Source organism: Pleurodeles waltl, chromosome 3_1 (genome assembly GCF_031143425.1).
Source record: "Pleurodeles waltl isolate 20211129_DDA chromosome 3_1, aPleWal1.hap1.20221129, whole genome shotgun sequence".
Lineage (NCBI taxonomy): Eukaryota > Metazoa > Chordata > Amphibia > Caudata > Salamandridae > Pleurodeles > Pleurodeles waltl.
Window position 1 is genome coordinate 961,413,023 of NC_090440.1, and position 16,512 is coordinate 961,429,534.

The window sequence follows — 16,512 nt, forward strand, 5'->3', positions numbered from 1 at the left end:
GTTATCTGAGTGGGTATCTCCCTTATCCTGACTAGAGGGAGGGTCCCTACTTGGCAGGAGTGAAAACCGACTGCCAACTAGAGACCCCATTTCTAACAGCCATTAACACAGGATCAGATATTCCCTTTTACCTTACATTGGATCCAGGCAGTAACCATCTATTGACAATGGATCTGTAAAGCTGCTGCTAGTTGTCACTAGATTCACATTCACCTTTGGCTTCTATTGGATTCTGACGGTCTTTGTTGTTTAACATTATTTAACGCTCCATTGTTCCTGGATGGCTGACATTAGATCAGGATCCTGTTAGCTCGCATTGCCTCCAATCATTCCCAATCTGACAATAGATTTGGAGAGTCACTGCTGTCTAACAATGGCCTTGGCATTCCCTCTTGTCTTAATATAGAGAGCTTCTGCAAGTTGTCAGTAGCCCCATAGAGTCAGTAACATGTCATATGATAGTTCCCACTAGGCTTAGATTGGCTCCATATACAAACGCAATTTAAATACTGTGGATTTGGAGATCCACTGCTACCTATCAATTGATGTGACATTTCCTTGATGCTTACATTAGATTCTGTGATTCCCAGGCTTTTACCATTGGATTCCACAGGCCCTGGTTGGCTAATCAACATCACTCACAGCTTACATGCTGTCCAATCATACACAATCTATTGTCACTGAATTCGGAGAGTCACTGTTGCCTAGCAATAGATCTGACAATCCGTCTTGTCTTACACTGGATGCAGGCATTCATCATTTATAGATGGTGGACCAGGTGGATAACATTAGAAATGACATCCCCTGGTGGCTCACATCAGATTCAGACATTAACTATTTATAAGCAGTGTGTTGTAATTGGGTTCATGTTGGGTTGCAGATGGATTAATGGAAATAGAATGTGGAAGCTTGGCAGTGGAATGTTTATATTGGAAGTGTTGGCAGTTGCCGCTCCTGTTATTGCCCTGTTGGCCGTATGCACTGATCTGGAAATAAAAGTGAAGAAACTTACCGGAGATGTGGAGTCTGTACTCATCAGGTGGTGACGAGTTGTGAACCACGTGTTTCCAGCAGGGCAGTGATTTTTTTTTTTGGTACCTTCTTTGTGTGTCGGCGATCCTGATGCTGATGGATTTCTTTCCCTAAGGTGGCAAGGAGCAGCACTGCGTAGAGGACGGCTAGTGACGGAAATCGTCTGGAGCCACAAGGAAAAGGAGCTCATTTTTAATTCGCAAGGGGTGGATAGCATGTGTGATCATGCGCGTGGTGCAGGAACGGAGTGGTGCCTGTTCAGCGGCGTAACTGTGCGCATGACCCTGCGCGTGGTGCTGACATGGCACAGAGCGGTGTCTGTCAGCAGCATAACAATGCATGCAACATCATTTCCACGACAACGTAAGAAGAGCAAGCGTGTGTACGGCAGTCTACATTGATTAGCAACAGGCGATGCAGAGTGGCTAGGGGAGTGACAGTTGCGAGGAGTGCAACTGGTTGGATGCCCGAGCTCACAGCATAAATTTGGAAAGCACATTAAGTTAGCGTACAACAGTAGATGGGTGCTTCAAAATCGCAGTGACTGCATTCAGTGATATGCGTACCGTTCTAGTGGGAGTTGTGTCATAAATTTTAGGTACATTTGGGTTCACTTTTCAGAATCTGCTACAGTGATTTGCACATTTGGATAAAGTTTCAGTGCAGATAACAGTGATTTGCACACTAGCAAGTGATCTGGACATATTTAATTTCTTCAACTTTACAGCAAATCAAGAGAGAAAATGCAACAAGCAGTCATACCACCAGCTCCATTTTTATAATCTCCAGGTTTACCTCCTGTTGAGTGGGAACAATGGAAAGAAGGATTTGAAGCATTGTTGCATGCCATTGAAGGGGAAATTTTCATTCAAAAGAAGAAATTTGCTTTGTTGAAACATCCTTTTAGAAATGGAGGGTAGAAGTTTTAAAAACATTTACCAAATGTGCCTGTTGTTGGAGAGGGTGATGTAATGGATGAATATGAGGCGGCCATAAAAGCGCTAGACGCTCGTTTTAAAAGAAAAAAAAGTCATAATGGAAAGGCATATATTTTACAGAAGACAGCAAATGCCAAATTAATCTACAGAAAATTTTGTAAGTGAACTTAGAATATTAGCTTCAAGTTGTGATTTTAAGACATTTGAAGATGATGTAACTTGTGACCAAGTTGTAGAAGAATCAAATATGAGAATTCAAGAGAAGGTATTGACAGTAGGGAATCTCAAGTTGGATAAAGCTATAGAAATTGACAGTAATATTGAATCTACAACAAAGTTCATGGAGCAAATGAGTATGAAGGATGAGGTGCAGAGTTTGCAATCACAAAGGTGTACTAAAAAAGGGAAAGTAAAGTTACAGTGTTCAATGAAAATAAGAGAAAGCCATTACAATGTTATCGTTATGGTAGCTAAAGGCATTTAGGAAATTCTCAATTGTGTCCAGCGGTTGATAAATGGTGCAACAAATGTAAGAAAAGAGGTCATTTTTGAAGGTGTTTAAAGGAGAGTAGGTAAAAGAAGCAAATAATATTAAATCAGTCAATGTGGTGGAAAGTTAAATAGAAAAGAAAATTCCAAGTGACTTAGATGAAGAAAGTGTAGTGCTTTTAGTGGAGGAAGACATAGCTGTTGTGAATGAAGTCTTGGTGAAAAAACCTTTGTGTTTAATTTAAAATCAATGGGGTCAATTACAATTTGATGGCAGACTCTAGTTCGTTGTTTACTTTGATTAATGTTGATGAATGGATCAAGATTCAGAATGTTCATTTAAGGAAATCTAAGGTGAACACAGTAGCTTATTGGGGAAAGTTTATTGAAGTGAGACATGTACTGATTGCCCTGAGAGAAGAATTGGTCAAGGAATTGCAAAGGTTTTGTGATCAAGATGTAGCGATGCCAGAGAAACCCTGGTATAAATTGGAAATTAACATAATTGGTCCCATGAATATGTTGAGTGATAATTACAGATTTGGTATAGTGTTAATGGATTATTATTCATGTTGGCCAGAAGTAAAACTAGTCAGGATGGCAATACTAAAGAAGTGATTACATTTTTGCGTGATTTGTTCATGAAGGAAGGAATTCCGCCTGAAATAGTGACTGCCAATGGGGTGCAATTCATTTCTAAAGAGTTTAAGGAGTTTATAGTCTATAGTTTATAGTCTATAGAGTTTTCCGAATGGCTTTCTCCTGTAGTTTTGGCAAGGAAATCCAATAGGGTGTTAAGGACGTGTATTGACCTGAGAGATTTGAATAAAAGCATATGGGTCGATAGGCATCCTTTACGTAACATTACAGAAATGCTGTCACTGATTAAAGTTGCGAAAGTATTTGCAACACTGGACTTATCATTAGCTTACCATCAAATTGTGTTGCACAAAGGTTTGCGCCATTTAACGTCAATTGTCACACCAAATGTTGGATAAAGATTTAAGCGTATGCCATTTGGTTTGGCTTCTGCCTCATGGGGTTTCCAGAGAGTGATGGAAGCTATGTTTAAAGGAGTGGAGAAAGTAAAATGTTTTCAGGATGATATACTATTTGGGGTTGGGTGTTTTGGGGGGTAAATCAAAGAGCTTGATGAAACTTTAGCAGTAGTGTTGACGATTTTGAAGGAAAGAGGAGTCACTTTGGAAGCAAGCAAATGTCATTTTGGAGTGAAAAGTGTAGATTATTTAGGACACAGTTTGTCTGAGAAGGGAGTGGAACCTAAGGACAGTTTAGTAAAAGCAATAAAGGAATTTCCAGCACCCCAAAACAAGGAGCAACTGAGATCATTTTTTGGGATGGTAGAATTTTATGCTCGTTTTATTCCGAGGTGTGCAAAACGGACGAAGGAGATGTGAGAATTACTACAGGATAAGGCCAGGTTTGAGTGGTCAGAAGGGAAGGATGTGGAATTCAACAAGATAAAGTTTGAAATAGCTGAGGCCATTCCGTTGAAACCATTTGACACACAGGATCAGAGTATTGTGGAAACTGATGCTAGTAGGTATGGTTTTTGAGCGGTTCTAATGCAATCCAGGAATAGAAAGGATGAAGTAGTGGTGTTTGCTTCTCGAGCGTTGAGGGGAGCTGAGGCTACATATTCGGTCATTGAGAGGTAAGCTTTGGCAATTTGATGGGGAGTGAATTATTTCAGAAAGTATTTGTGGGAAACTGAATTTATCTTAAGGATGGATCATAAACCATTGGTTAACTTGTTATCAACCAAGGGTGCTTTCAATTTAGATTGTAGTATATTTCTGGTGCTAAAAATATCTTTGCCGACTATTTGTCAATTTTCTGGTGGATACAGATGTGGAAGAGAATAAAGGTGATGATTTACAGGTGGTAGCATGCACCATGTTAGATGAGAAAGAATGTATAAATGAAGAAGAATGGAAAGAAGCTTTGAAGCAGGGCAAAGTGTTGCAAGAACTGATTGTGTGGTTGAGTAGAGAATGGCCTAAGAGTAAGGTGAATGAAGAGATCAAGGTGTATAAAGAGATATTTCAGGAACTGAGTTGGTCTGATTGCATTTCGAGGCAAGCAAATTTGTTAGTGGCGCCAAAAGCTATGCGTAGCAAAGTGTTGAGTTTGACATGTGAGGGATATGTAGGGATGAGTGCAATGAAAAGGAGAATAAGGGAAACATTTTAGTGGTCTGGAGTGGATAGATAGACTGAACATTGAGTAAGAGAATGTGTGTCACATGCTCTGAGTGACAAGTCACAAGTAAAAGCACGTAGTCCAGTGGAGGCAGTAGCAGTGCAGAGAAATCCTGGTATAAATTGGGAATGGACATAATTGGTCCCATATATATGTTGAGTGATAATCACAAATTTGGTGTAGTATTAATAGATTATTATTCACGTTATCCGGAAGTAAAATTAGTCAAAACGGCAAATACTGAAGAAGTGATAAAAGTTTTGCATGATTTGTTCATGAGAGAAGCAGTTCCATCTGCAATAGTGACTGACAAAGGGGTGCAATTTGTTTCTAAAGAGTTTAAGGAGTTTATGAGCAGTTGGGGTGTGAAGCATGTCACGACTTCGTTAAACCATCCTAGGAGTAATGGTTTAGTGGAAAGATGCAACGGAGTAATAAAAGATAATGTACAATTGTAAGTGGTGAATAGTTTAGAGTGGAAGAAAGAGTTGGAGGAGTTAATATGGGCATTACTAACAGCACCAAATGCTGTAACAGGAATGTCATCTTTTGCTTTACTCAAGTAAAGGGAAGCAGTAGGCAAATTGGTTTGACTTTGGATAAATAATTTTGAGGTATATGATGAGAAAAAAAGGATGTAGAAAAAAGGCGAGTGAGTGCACAAAATAAATATGCAGAAGTAAAGAAGAGAAAAGGAATGGAAGTAAGGGTAGGAGAATAGGTTCTGATCAAACTACTAGGGATAATTATCAAAGGTAATTCTACATTTTCTGTTCCCAAAAAAGTAGCATGGGTGAAGAGGTGTGTAGTTAAACTGGGTGATGGTAAATGGTGAAATGATGAGACAATGGCTATTCAGAAGAAAGTGGGAGTAACATCAGAGGAGGACAGGGCTGAGAAAGGGAAATTTGGGGAAATTGTGGTCAACATTTGGGGTGCAAGAGATCTGTGAGAAAAAAGAAGAAACATGAGGGGTTACGTCGATATGTGGAAAAAAACAACAAGGAATAGATTGAGACTCATTCAGAGGAGTGAATCTTTTGGTCATATGAGTTAGGAAAAAATATATAATATAATCAGTTGATTTTAGATTTAGGCATAAGTACATGTAGTATTAATATGAAGATGAAAGTGTTTCAGTAGGATTCAAAATGTTTAATTTATCGTTTTTTGTTAAATTGTTGTAAAGGGAGGATGTGTTGTATTTGGGTTCATGCTAGGTTGCATATGGATTAATGAGAATAGAATGTGTGGAAGCTTGGGGTGGAATGTTTACATTGGAAGTGTTGGCAGTTGCCGCTCCTGTTGCTGCCCAGTTGAATGTATGCACTGATCTGGAAATAAAAGTGAAGAAACTTACCCGAGTTGTGGAGTCTGTACTCATCACAGTAGTTGTGGAGAGTCACTGCTGACTAACAATAGATCTGGCATTTACTGTTGGCAAAGATTGCTTGGGGACTATCCTTTTGCAAATTCAGATGCAACCTGTGCTGACATGGAACAAGACAGGCCCTGATGGCTCTGCACAGGACTGCCAAAGAGTCCGGATAGTGAACGGCTGGATCCGTAAATTACCTGTTGGCTAATACTTCATTCAAACAAGTCCTGTTGAAAAAATTACAGCGTATGGTGATGCCACTTTATTTACTATTGATAATGATCCCAAAATGTGTTGTTTGTGTTAGCAACTGATAGATTAGGGTGATGCTTAAAGCATAAACCACATAATTATAAAGGGCAAGACAGGGAAAAACACACAAACCAGAAAGACGGACGTAGAGAAAGATGGTAAAAAGTCACGCAGTGAGAAGCAGGAATCCGCAAGAGTCATATAAAGGAAAAGGGAGTGTGTGTTAGTGGATTTAACACTATTAACCTTGATATTCTGTGCGCCAATGTTTAACGGGACCGGCTGTGGGTTTGTGAACACTTCTAACATTTTGGTGCAGCAGTGCCTTAGCTTCACTTGGAGAAATATATTGGTGTGGTACAAATAGGAAATGTACTACACAGCAGAAAGCCACAGCACAAGTCTTAAATCTTTCCTTTACATGCTTTTCTTGGATGGTGAAGCTCCCTGTTGGTGTAATGATGGCACACTGGTCCACTTTACTGAAATGCGCTTTCACCATTTTGAAAATGGAATATCTTCACTGTTTAACCTAGGCAATGCAGCAGCTATTCCTTTCTCTAGTCTTTTTTTATCCCATATTGTAACCAGGTATGACATGCTGAGTCTGCAACAGTGGTGAGGATGAGCACTAAGCATTGAAGCATTATCATATAGAGAGCAGCTGCAATAACCATGGTTGTTTCCAAAACAACCGTTTTTTGTTTTGCTAATAACTTTAGCGTCATTTGATGAATCTTCAAGAAATTTTCCAAAAAAATACGACGCTCACTTCCGAATCTGACAGGAATGTTTTGGGGTGATCCATCAAGCAGGGGCCGAGAAAAAGGGGGTCACAAAACGCCTTTTCCCGAAATATTTTTCAATGGGGATTTTAAACAGGAATAGTGCCAGAACCACTGGATGGAATTACACGAAATTTGTCAGAAAGGTAGCTCTTGGTACACAAAACAACCGTTTTGCTATTTAGTGTAAATCTGTTCAGTAGTTTTTGAAAAATTAAAGAAAACAAATAATTGTATATATAAGGATGAGAAGGCTCCGCAAACACTCCCGATCTCGTCCTGGGATCTGATTGGCTTCCAACATTTCAACAAGGAAGTGTTGGTGGCCATGTTGGGACTCAGCTTCAGATTTTAAAAAAAGAAAAGGGGCCAGGGTAGCGACACCCTGAACATTTAGTTGTGGTGTTGAGGACCCAGTGGGCCCCCCAAAGCAAAAAAAAAGCATTATTTAAAAAAAAATATTCACCGGGAGTTGCGGGGAGCACCAGATTTGGCATAAAAAAATAACAAAAAGTGAGGTCCCCCAGGCTCCTTAGCTCTGGTCCCAGAGGGAACCCCCAGAGCAAGAAAGCATTATTTATTTGTAATTTTCGCAGGTAGTTATGGCAGAGCCACAGATCAGATGAAAATTAAAAAAAAAACAAAGCACGAGCCCCCATGCTTGTTTAAATGAAGATCCCAGTTGGGCGTGGTCCCGGGGGCATGTGAAAAATAAGGAGGAGGGACACGACTCCCCCTTCTGGGACTAGTTTCTCCTCAGGACGATTATTGCATTGCATGTGGGGGGGGGTGGGGCATGTGGCCCCCCTGCATCCTGGGGACCAACACCACCTCCCTTGGGCAAAATGATTTCATTTAAGTAGGGAGGGGGTTCTATGGACCCCTCATGCCCTGGGGATGGCCACCTCCCCAGGGTATAGATACAAAGAAATGCAGAGGGGCTGCCCGCCCCCACTGGAGCCCCAGGGAACACCACCTCCCTGGGGCCAAAGACAGTATTAAATGTGGGGGGAGGCGCCTGGCCCCTCTGCGTTCCAAGGGATGACCACCTCCCAGGACCAGGGATAACATAGAATCAAGTGCTGTGGGGCCGCACGGCCCCCCGCAGCCCCAGGGACCGCTTCTACCCCGAGGAAATATTCAATGAAGTATGGAGGGCTGCCTACCCCCCCACCCCTGCTTCCCTGGGGACTGCCACCTCCCTGTTCAATGAAGTGCAGGAGTGATGTGCAGCCCTGCCCCCCACCCTGGGGACTGCCACCACGCAGTGGCTCAATTTAAAGAAGACAGGAGGTCTGCTGGGGACTAGGACCTCCTCGGGGTAATTCAAATGTTGGAAGGCGGCCCCCCTCGTGGAGCCAATAATGGCCTTGGGGACTGCCACCCCTCAGGGCTGGCTCCTGCTAAGTCCCGGGTTATCCATCCGCTGGACATAGGTGTTTGCTCTGACTTGGCGGCAGCTTTGGCAGCTCTGCCAAGTCAGAACACACACTACGGTTCCAGCATGTGAGAGCTGCCAAACCGCTCTCACTTGCTGGAGGTGGACATTTTCTCTTTTTTGGTGCCTGCAGAAATGCATGCAGGGAAACAGAGGAAGCAGTTGCTCTGACAGACAGGGAGCTGCATGTTTAGCAGCACCCCTGTCTGTGACAGCAATGCCTGTTCCCCTAGGAGGCAGAGAGCTGGCTGGGACCATGGAGGCCTTCAGGCTCCTCCTGTGGTCCCCAATGGTGGTGACTGGGTGCCCTGGAGGGCATCTAGGTGGCATGGCTTGGCCCCATGGATGGGGTCCCGGGGTTGAGATCAGCCTAGGAAGGTGGCTTCCTGGTCCCTCTCCCCCACAAAAAAATTAAATGTTTAGGCTGGGCCCTGGGGGCCGGCTCCCCTCCTAAAAATAAAAAATATATTAACGCTAGCCATGGGGGTTGCGGTATCAACAGGGGTAGAGGGGGCCACATGCCCCCCTCTCCACCTCAAAAAATGTTAGATGGCAAGGCCCGAGCGATGGGGTCCCCTGAGCCGAAATCAGCTGTGGGTGAGAAGTAGCAGGTACCCGAGGTCAACTCGTATTGTGCATGGGGTTGGGTGGTTAGAAGGTTGCCTGCAGGGCTGGCCACAGGGCAGGCCCTGCTGCCAACCCCACCATGCACAGCCGAAGTCTGTGTGTGGTGCATGGTTGGGTGGTTATAGGGGCATTGGGGGCAGGCTAGGCCCTGCAGCCAACCGCTGCCGTGCACAGCCAAAGGCCGTGCGCGGTGGTGGTTGGATTAAGATTTAGGTCCTCATTACAACATTGGCGTTAAATGCCGCTTACCGCCGTGCTGACACCCGCCAACATACTGTGACCGCGGCGGTATACCGCTACGGGAATTATGACCCACACAGAGAAATCCTCCATTATACAGACACCCACACAAGTCCGCCAGACCAAAGGTCAGTGATAAACTGTAGGTACCAAAACCCACACCGTTACGCCAACAGGAATACGCCCACAGTATCAGGACCCACGAATCACTGCGGTGATCTTTCAACCGCGGTAAACCATTGGCAGTACACACCGCTGCGCTCATAATACACACACACTTAAAAAACTCCACCACATTGGACAATTCAAACTACACACACCTGACACATATACACACACCACACCCACACCACTATAAAACACACACCCACGTTACCCACAACCCTTTCAATGGAAAAAAAAGATAGCTAACAGAGAGAGAAAGATAAGCCAGGAGCACCCACTCAATCTGAGACACAGAACACCATCACCCATACACCATCCACGCACCTCACAGCACACACCACATCACCCCACACATCCTCACACATACCACTCACACCACATCCATGGCACCCCAAATAGACCCCAAGTTTTCAGGAGCTAAGGGTCATGGTGGAGGAAATCATCCGGGCAAAGCCACAGCTATTCGGATCCCAGGTGCAGCAGATGTCCACTGCAAGGAAGATGGAGCTATGGCGGAGAGTCGTGGACAGGGTCAACGCCATGGGACAACACCCCAGAACAAGGGATGACATCAGGAAGAGGTGGAACGACCTACAGGGGAAGGTGCGTTCCGTGGTTGGAAGACACCAGGTAGCCGTACAGAGGACTGGCAGTGGACCCCCACCTCCTCCCCCTCAACTAACAATATAGGAGGAGCAAGTCTTGGCAATAATGCACCCTGAGGGCCTCGCAGGAGTAGCAGGAAGATTGGACTCTGCTAAGTCAAATCTTTACTACTATATCCCCCATCCTACCTGCATGCCATCGCAAAGTCCTATCCCTACCCTCACCCCCATCACTCTACCACTTCACAAATACCCCACTATCACAACCCACCCATCCCAATTCCAAGCCCTGCATGCAACACCTATTCATGGACACCCATCACAGACCTGCATGGACAACCATCACTAAAGCATGCCCATTACAGAGAATCACCCTGCCCACAAAATCGCCACGCACACAAGGTAAAGCTGACAGTGCAATCACAACCATACAGGGAAACACACCCATGCACAAGATGGCACACGCAGATACAATAACACTGCATTTACACCCCCACAGGACCCCCACTCAACGTCACCAGAGAGGGGGTGCCACCAACATCCAGTCCCCCCATAGAAGAGGCCCACAGTGATGACAGCAGCTCTGCACGCCTGGATCACGATGACCAACCTGGCCCATCAGGGATCTCTGGACAGTCGGGTACCCAGGCGCAGTCCCATACCACCACAGAGCCTCCCCCCTCTGGGCCCAAACCACTGTCCCCAGGACACGTCAATTAGCAGTGTGTCCACCACTACAGGGACCCCAGGCAACCCCACAAACCCCAGACAATCAGGGACCTGGGGTCAGTGGCAGTGGGCACACAATTCAGGGGACAGAGGCACAGGACAACAGGGAAGCTGGGAGGACTGCTGTGTGACAGGCGGAGGACAAGCCCAGGGGACCCACTCTCCACGAGGCACTTGCAGGGATCCTGGGAGCATGCCACCATTCCCAGAAGACCTTGGGCCAGATACTGGCCAAGTTGCAGGAGACCTAGCGGCTGCAGGAGGGACAGTACCTGGGGATCAGAGAGGACCTCAAACACATCCACACCATCCTGGTCACCACTGCAGGGGTGCTGGCTGACATGGCCAACACCATGAGGGAGGCAGTGGCACACCAATGGGCCCCTGACACTAGCCACACTGAAGAACAGCCCTCCACCTCTGCCGGCGCTAGTGGACAGGAGGCCCTGCCACTGGAAGAACAGGCCACCAGCACTCCACCCCCTGCAGAAGGTGAACCACCCTGCAAACAGTCCCTGCGATCCAGGCAGCAGCCAGAGAACATTGCCAAGACCCCCGCCAGGAAATAAGACTCTCCTGATTGTCCCCCTTGTGTCCCACTCTGTTACCCTGTCCACCTTGATCTGCCATTGCTCCCCTTCCTATGCCCCATTGGACAATGCACATGTGATACAAAGAGACTGGCCTCTAACTGGACATTCCTCCACCATCACCCAAGCCCACTGCACATCCCCCTCAACCTCTTAGCACTTAAATAAACACCCTTGGAACAAATACAAGTCTGGAGTCTGTCAATTGATTGAAATATGTATTAGTTCAACAATCTGTAAACATTGCAATTCATATGCACAGTTATATATACATTGGTATGACCTGTAGTGGGCAGCAGTAAACACACCAGGAGCCAGAGTGGGGCACAGAGATCTGAAAATAGAGATGCCAAAGGGTACAGTAGGTGGCCATAGACATAGGGAAATCATGCTGCCAAGTCCAATGTCCAACACAAAACTGCAATGTAAAGTGAAGTTACAGTGTCTTACCTGTGTGTCACTGGAAGTACTGCTGTAAGAGAGAACGTCTGTTGCCCACATCTTCATCTTCTGCCCCCTCTTCCTCATTGTCCACAGGCTCCACCGCTGCCACAAGACCCTCTCAAGGCTCATCCTACTGCAGATAAGGCACCTGGCGTCTCAGGGCCAGGTTGTGCAACATGCAACAATGATCTGGCAAACCTTCTTGGGTGAGTAGTACAGGGGTCCACCAGTCAGATGGAGGCACCTGAACATGGCCTTCAGGAGGCCAAAGGTTCTTTCAATTATCTGCCTTGTTTGCCCATGTGCCTCATTGTAACGTTCCTCTGCCTTTGTCCTGGCATTCCTCACTGGGGTCAGTAGCCATGAGAGGTTGGGGTAACCAGAGTCACCTGCAAATGTCAAGGGATACCTGTTAGCCACGCACTCACCCATGGGGACAACCCAATACCCATACACCAATATATACTGGGTGGGGACCTTGGGCTCACCTATTACCCACACCCGGTGCCTCTGGAGTTGTGCCATCACATATGGGATGCTGCTATTCCTCAAAATAAAGGCTTCATGCACAGAGCCAGGATACTTGGCATTCATATGGGAAATGTACTGGTCCGCCAAACACACCATCTGCACATTCAGAGAGTCATAGCAACTGCTACATGGGTACCATCAATGGCACCATTGATGTTGGGGATATGTCCCAGGGCATAAGTCAGCCTTCACTGTGGCCAAATCCTCTACCTGGGGGAATATGATGTAGCTGCGCATGTGTTTCAGCAGGGCAGACAACACTCTGGTTAACATGTTGGAGAACATTGGCTGAGACATCCCTGATGCCATGGCCAATGTTATTTGGAAGGAACCACTTGCCAGGAAATGGAGCACTGATAGGACCTGCACGAGAGGGGGGATACCTGTGGGGTGGCGGATAGCTGAAATGAGGTTTGGCTCCAATTGGGCACACAGTTCTTGGATTGTGGCCCTATCAAGTCTGTAGGTTAGGATAATGTGTCTGTCCTCCATTGTCGCCAGGTGCACCAGCCGTCTGTACACTGGAGGATGTCTCCATCTCATATTCACCCTTAGCGGTTGAAGTCTAGGGAGGAAAACTGTGAGCCGTTGGTCATATTCACACATCTATTGAAATAATGATGCATATCTTCATTTACAGAACCAGTATGTGAATCTGAGAGTCAGTTGATGTGCCAGTGTCTGCTGTGACGCAGTTATGTGCCATGGCCTGTGCCCCCCTGAAAGGGCGGCTGCCTGACCTGTGAGGAGGGACAAGTGAAAATTAGGTAATTCTGCTGGTGTTGTGCGCCGTTGCGGTCGGCGGTCAACGACCGCCGTGCAACTTTGCATTGATTAAAATTAGGACCTATGGGTTACAGGAACCAATGGCAATGTACGCCGGTGGTGACGGTACGCACCGCCGCGGACGTGACCGCCATTTTCTATCTGTTCACTCACTTGCTACCTGACCTTCAACAAGAGAGGACCTACACTGCAAGTGCTGCTGTGACCTGTGTCTGGAAGTGACCATGGCTCATGTGTCTGGGGACCGGACCCCTGCCTTCACTTCGGAGGTGTTGTAGAGACTGGTGGATGGGGTCCTACCCCAGTACACTTTACTCTATGGTCCTTCAGACATCAGGTGAGTACACTGTGAGCTTGATGAGTGGGCCATGAGTGTATTGAGTGCTGTGTGTGTAAGCCACATGTATGGGGGGGCTGAGGTGTCCTGGGCAGAGTGCTGCATGTATGGTGGTCAATGTATGTGCATAAGGGGATGGGAGGGATATGGTGGACAATGAGTATGACAGTCCGGACGGTATGACTAATCCCTTTTCTGCTGTATTTTTCCTGCAGGTCAGCTCCCATCAGAAAAAGGGTATTTGGCGTGCCATCGCCAAGGAGGTGCGGACCCTGGGGGTCTTTGACAGACGGAGCATCCACTGCCACAAACGGTGGGAGGACCTGCGGTGTTGGGCAAGGAAGACGGCGGAGGCCCAGTTCGGGCTGGCCTCCCAACGAGGAAGGGGTGCCCGTTGTTCCCTGACCCCCCTGATATTCCGCATCCTGGTGGTGGCCTATCCGAAGTTGGATGGGTGCTTGAGGGCATCACAGCAGCCACAAAGGGGTGAGTACAAATTTAGAATCATGACTTTGCGAGTGTTAAGGTTTTACGTGGGTGGAGATGTGGACTGTGGGTGACCCTAGGCCAGGGTGAACATGGCAGGGTAGGTCCTTTTTTGGGCAGGCTCTGAAGCACTCAAACCCCAATGGTGTTAGTGGGCATCTCCTACTAGTCATGGCCCTGTTTGTTTCAGGTGTGCAGCTGATGGCGTTATGCTATGCACCCTATGGGCTGGTGACTATCTTTGTAACTGGTAGTGCATGGCCTAGTGCATAGGGCAGCTCCCTGTGTTTTGTGTACGCCAACAGTAGTGTTGTTGCTGGCATTGACCAAGTGTATCCTCTGTCTCCCCCCCCTTTTTGTTTTGTTACCCTGTCCTTGTGTGCATTAGCATCATCTGGTGGAGGAGCAGAGGCACCAGCAATGGAGGGAACTGCATCCCACATGGGCCTTGAGGCTGAATCCACTGACAGTGGGACGGAGGGCGAGGGGAGCACCACGTTGGAGGGGACACTACAGACAGCGACTCTTCCTCCGATGGAAGCTCCCTGGTGGTGGCGGACACCTCTGTGCCCACCCCAACAACAGGTACAGCTGCCACCCCCCCTACCAGCACCGCCCTCCCAGCAGCCCCTCAGCGTGTTTCCCGTTCCCGCTCACCCAGGAAGGTGGGCATCTCCTTCACCCCAGGCACCATAGGCCCTGCCCCAGTCAGCCCTGCTGCCCTCAGTGAGCAGGCTATTGACCTCCTGAGATCCCTCACTGTTGGGCAGTCAACCATACTGAATGCCATCCAGGGTGTTGAGAGGCATTTGCAACAAACAAATGCATACCTGGAGGGCATTCACTCTGGCATGGCAGCCCAACAGAGAACATTTCAGACTCTGGCCTCCGCACTGATGGCAGCCATTGTCCCTGTATCTAGCCTCCCCCTTCCAACTCCCTCTACCCGGTCCCAATCCCCTCAACTCCAGCCTATCCCAAGCACACCTTCAGATCAGCATTCACCCAAATCAACACACAGAAGTGGCTCAGGCAAACACAAGCACCACACTTCATCTCACAGACACTCATACAAGCACCATCCCCATGCAGACACACCAAATCCACTGCCTCCACTGTGTCCCCTCCTCCTCCTCGTCCACCTCCCTCCCAGTTGCGTCTCCACTCACTTCTGCATGCACTACATCCTCATCCACTACCTCCATCACCAGCACGCCCATCACTACACACCCCTCACTGGCAGTTACCACCCCCACATCAATGTACACGTCCCCTGTATCCTCTCCCTCTGGGTCTGCCACTGTGACCCCTTCTCCCAAAGTACACAAACGCAAGCACACACCCACCCAACAGCCATCCACCTCACAACAGCATCCAGCTCATGCACCTGCACCCAAACACAGCAGACTGACACCCCCTACAAGCACTCCCTCTTCCTCCACTCACAAACCTTCACCCTCTTCCCGCCCCAATGTCCCTAAGAAGCTCTTCCTAGCAAACATTGACCTCTTTCCTACCCCTCACCCCCCGCCCTTCACCTCGGGCCAGGGTGGCCAAAACTCAGCCCAGCACCTCAGCCACCAAATCCACATCCGCTGTGGTGTCTGCAGCTGTCAGAGGCTCAAAGGGGACACCCGTCAGCCCAGCCAGTGTGTCACCAACCCTGCCAAGACCAAGAACATTCCGCCACCTGGCAAGGTGAAGAAGGGGACAGCATCCATCAAGGGGAAGGAGCCACAACTACCCACAAGGCCACCTCAAAGGCTCCAGCTGCCAGACCCAAGGTGACACCACCATCTGCCAATGGCAGGAAGGGGCACAAAACACCAGCCAAGGCACGTCAGCCATCCGTGCAGGTGAAGGCCTGGTGGCTACCAGCACAACCGCCAGCACCGCCACCTGCACCGCGGCCAGAACCGCCACCTGCACCGCCACAAGCACCACCACCTGCACCGTCACCTGCACCGCCGCAAGCACCACTGCTGTCAGCAGCAGCAGCCCCAGTGGGCAGCTGTCCGAGGCTGCAGGAGAAGGGCTGGAGCCTCCCCCCACCACTGGCAGCACCGGCACCGCGGACAGCACAGCCACCTGCAACGCCGCAAGCACCGCCACCTGCACCACTGCAAGCACCACTACTGTCAGCAGCAGCCCCAGTGGGCAGCCGTCCGAGGCTGCAGGAGAAGGGCTGGAGCCTCCCACCACCACTGGCAGCACCGGCACCTGCACCGCCGCAAGCACCACCACCTGCACTGCTGACAGTAGCACCACTGCCAGCAGCAGCAGCAGCCCCAGTGGGTAGCCGTCCGAGGCTGCAGGAGAAGGGCTGGAGCCTCCCCCCACCACTGGCAGCAACATCACCAGCGCCGGCACTACCAACACTGTGCAGCCGTAGCCGCCGGCGGATGTACTGTAGCCCTCCCTCCATGGACTATCATGC